This window comes from Nestor notabilis, unplaced genomic scaffold (assembly GCF_000696875.1).
Source record: "Nestor notabilis isolate BGI_N333 unplaced genomic scaffold, ASM69687v1 scaffold15560, whole genome shotgun sequence".
Classification (NCBI taxonomy): domain Eukaryota; kingdom Metazoa; phylum Chordata; class Aves; order Psittaciformes; family Psittacidae; genus Nestor; species Nestor notabilis.
In genome coordinates this window covers 13466-17858 of record NW_009911773.1, presented here as the reverse complement: position 1 = coordinate 17858, position 4393 = coordinate 13466, and the positions used below count along the sequence as shown (strand labels likewise).

Genomic DNA, 4393 nt, shown 5'->3' with positions numbered 1-4393 from the left:
CATTGTGGAGTGCAGTGTGAAACTATTCAGGTAAGTGAACTCATGTGGAATGGGAGCTGCACTCAAGCTCCCAGACACAAGCTGTGGTGTTCACAATGGGTCTTAGTCTGGAAGGATGAATGACTTAAACTACTTCCAGCTAGATTTAGCAGTAGTTAAAATCCAGAAAGCATTTGGGAGGGGTATGTACGCTTTCTCCCTCCTTTGCTCTCTTACGCTAGCATTTTGTGAAGGGGCAGAAAGGTTTCTCTGTTTGCCTTTTCTGAGGGGAAATGATCCTCGTGCACATTTACACACGCAGTCTTGCAGGCTCATTTGGTAACCTTTGGACAGAAAGGGAGGCTATTCAGTTTAGTATGTAGCCCTGTTTAAACAACTCTCTCTGAAAGACATACAGTCTCCTTAAAAGATTATCGGTCTTTCCCTTACCAGGTAATGGAAACTTCTCAAGGTTGCATTAAGTCATTTGACTTTTCCCCCCTCACTTCCCCGAAACTCAGTTTATGTGTTTAATTAGCTAGAGAGACTGATTTTGCTTACTTAGGGACTTCTATTATTAATTTCTATTGAAATGCTTGCCTCCTCCTACAAACTTGAAGAACAGCTAGTCTTCTTCTTACTTGTGATTGATTTTTAGTAAGGCCAGCTATAGCACAATGGCTCAGAGTAAGTGTATAAATGCATACAAAGCTCTTTTCAAGCCAGACAGAAAGGTTTGTATTTCAAGCACAATATGAGTAGGAGTGAGATCCATGTTTCTACTCCTATACCTAATCTTACCTCTTAAATTTTATGGTGATCTAGGCAAGCTGATAAATCTGTGTACTTACTTTCTTTCCTCATAGCTTGCTGGGTCAGTGAGAAGCTAGGTTTGAAGTCAGTGTTTTTGATTAACCTTGCAGAATCCTGAGGGGAAGGTGCATGATTTCTTTATGTAATATAATTTATTATTTCTCACATGGCTAGTCTTCGGTTTAAATATTCTTCTTCTTTAATTTCTATCCCGCCTCTGAATGTTTCTGCAAAATAATCAAAAATATTTAGAAAGTGAATAGACTACTTCAGTGGAAGAGAGCTTGCTGCTTTCTTGCATTACTGTTAAATGTGGTGTTTCCCCTCCAGTCACATTAGTATATGTCTGTCAGAGTGTTTTGAATTATGTGGGAGTTGCCTTTTTTCTTTTGCTTTTATTATTCTCACAGATAAGGTCCCTTAAGTAATAACGAGTGCAGAAGGAATCTACTTAAAATTTCTCAAAGCATTAGGGAGCAGTCTTTCCTAATCCTGACAAGCTTGTTCTGTATTTTCTAGCCTGTTTTGTGCTGTTAATGGATTAAAATACATGTCAATAGCAATTCAGAACATAGAAACAAAGCCATGCAGTCAAAATGTTTGTAGTTTCATTTATAGGGGAACTATCATAGTGTGAAAAATACAGCCTCCCCAGAATCTTGCCCAGTAGTGTTTGATTATTTCTTATAGGCTCTACATAGAGAACTCGTTAGGAAAACTCACATAATCTTTTAATTTTTCTTTCAGTTACTCTCAATTATGAGAGTCTCTCTCCTCCTTCTGCCCTCCTTTTTTTTAAGTCTTGCAAAGTGAAAGTAAGTTGAAAGTGGTAGAGCCCATCTTGTACTACTGCTGCCTTCTCTGACTTTTTGTTCTGGATATATAAACTCTATCATTTCAGTTACATGTACTGATTGGTGACTTTTTATATATGAAACTGTTTTATTGTTTTTAAACTTGGACTGTATAGTCTGGTTTTAACAGTTCTGAACTGGGGGGGAACACACACAACACATGACATGACAAAAACCAAACCAAGCAAAGCAAGAAATCAACAAAATATCCCAATTTTGTTTTAAACCCTCGAATGATAGGACAGTTCTCTCTCCTGCATGTGAATACTTTGAAAGCTGTATGAAGAAGTCTGCAGATGAAATCATCAGGCATGAAAAAATACTTCCTCATCTTTTATTTAACACCACTTTAATTGCATCTTGACTGCTTTAATGCAAATCTCCTGGTACCATTGTTGTGGTAACAATAGGTCTCATTATTCATTGCTCACTTTTAAATTGGTATCTGTGTAGCTGTATATATGCTATGTTGTTGGCTCAGTGCAGAAAGGTTCAGTGGCAGTTTCTTTTGTTGTAGTTGTTTTTATTCAAAGCATTGTAGTATTTCTGGGGCATGATGGTGTTACCATGCTAGACAGCTAAATATTGAAAAGCAAAATGTGCATGTTCTGTGTCTTGACTGAAGAATCAAGAGGAGGCTGAAGCAAGGTGCTCAAAGATACGGACTTCTAAAATAATCTGGCCACTCTTGAAAACACTGGCAGGCCAGAGCAGTCTATTCATATTCTTGGAGGGACAGACACTCTATGAAGAACCCTTTTTTTCTTTCCCCATATAAGCCTTCCACCTCTCTCCAGCAAAGAATCAATTTCAGTGCAGGCCTAAGACATTGTGACAGATTTCTAGCTCCCTGAATGTATGAACTATACTGAAAACCAGTGGACAGCATTTGTTAAAAATAGGCTCTTGGATGTCTCTTATTATATACAGCCCAGGCTCCCTGTGTAGAGCATGGGCTCTTGTGTTTTTACATGAAAATGATTTCCTCTGGTCACTCATCCAGTTTTCCTTCCAACTGCTGGTTGTCTTAATCTGCTTTATAACTTGTATCTTATTATAGCACTTTGATCCCTTGAAGAGCTCTGTTTTTGACACTGGAAAGCACACTTGCATAGTATGTGTTTTTCAACTGGTAGAAGAAGGCTAGAGTGGAAGAATTTATCATGCAGATTGGGGTCTCCTCTGTCCTTCACATGATTGGCTTAAGCTCAGGCTTTCTGAAACTATTTTAGAACAGCATTTTGCATGGGAGGCAAGGCAACTGTATTAGCTTAGCTGATTATACATACATATCTATGCACTCAGTGTTGCTGAGGTAACAACTTGTTTTCTCTGGTTGTGAAATGTAAAGAAAAAGCTAAGCTGTCTGTTTCACTATTTTAAGCCTTCATTTTCTCCCCCAGGTACACTGCTGTTGGGTTGTGCATTGAGACTGTTTTGGGACTTCCTACTGCTTGACCCTATCTTAACATCACGAAGTGGGAGTATAGAAGGCATTGGGACTGAAATTTCTGGCATGTTTTGTTTTGGCTATAATTTTTTTATAAGCAAAATGTACTAACTGACTAAACTATAAGACCCACTGTTGTATTTAATCATACAAGTCTGTATGTCTTTCCTTCCTTTTTCTTTTTAATTTTTCCCCCTCTACTGTTTTTTATGTAGCTGCAGATAGTAAGGATGAAGAAATCAAAGCACCTCCCAAGAGATCCTATCTGGGTATGTACTGGACAAACCCATTCTGCATGAAGTTGTCCCCTCAACTACATATTTCATGCTTTGCTACTTTTTGTAAACATTTTTTGAAATGATTGCATGATCATTTTGATAGAGAATGTTTGCATTACCTTTTCTTGATATACTAAAACCTGGTGCTTTTTTTTTTTTTTTGGTTGTTGTTGTTTTGTTTTTAAATTTTCCCTTCCCCACTTTTAACTTTCTTCATAGAGGAAAAGATGCTTTCAGCTCTATTTCAGAAACCATTTTTCTGAAGACAGTGGAATTCACCACGTTTTCTGTGTCAATGATATCTTCCTTTTTCCTTCCCCGAGCTAAACAAGCAAAAGGCAGGGATCTGTCTCTTTGGACTCACATTCCTCCTATTCCAGATCTAACTCTGGAGGAAACTATGAAAAATACAGGAGTATCTTTCAGTGTTGTTTGGAATGCTAGATAAGAAATTTCCCACAACACTTGATGTTCAAGCAAAACATCTGCATCCTTGTGAAATTTTCTGGCTTATTCCTCTTTCATTAGAGCAGCCTCAACATTGGTACTTGGGAATTAGTAACACTTAAGGTGAAATCTTCCAATCTTCGGTTTCAAAGTTGGAATCTATGCTCTTTAATTTGCCTAAGGAGGAGGAAATATTGGGGTTTAGCAGTATTTTCAACTCTTAGTTTGGAAAGATAGTTTATTCAAGTCATGGTAATTTTGTTTTAAATTAGTTGGGGCTTAGCGTTAGGGAAGTTATATTGACTAGAAACACAGAAATTCCCAAAGTCAACTTCTGGACAGATTTTAATTGAACTGATTCAGAATCTCATATTGATACTAAGTTACACTCCGTTCCAATACTCGAGTTAGTAAGGGGTCAACTAAAAAAATAGAGGGTAAAGAAGAATATTACTGGTGCTAAAGGAGAGTATCCACTTCTGTATTTGTCAATACGCACAGTTAATTAAACTGGAATTAGCTCTGAGAAAACTACCTAGGAGTAATATTAACCTGAGTGCTTTCTTGAAGCC

At 37.5% G+C, this 4393-nt stretch overlaps 1 pseudogene; it reads left to right on the top strand.

Moving 5' to 3' along the window:
• The window catches only part of LOC104407117, a 13903-nt pseudogene extending 10466 nt beyond the window's left edge, over positions 1–3437 (top strand).
• Positions 3438–4393: the final 956 nt, after the last annotated feature.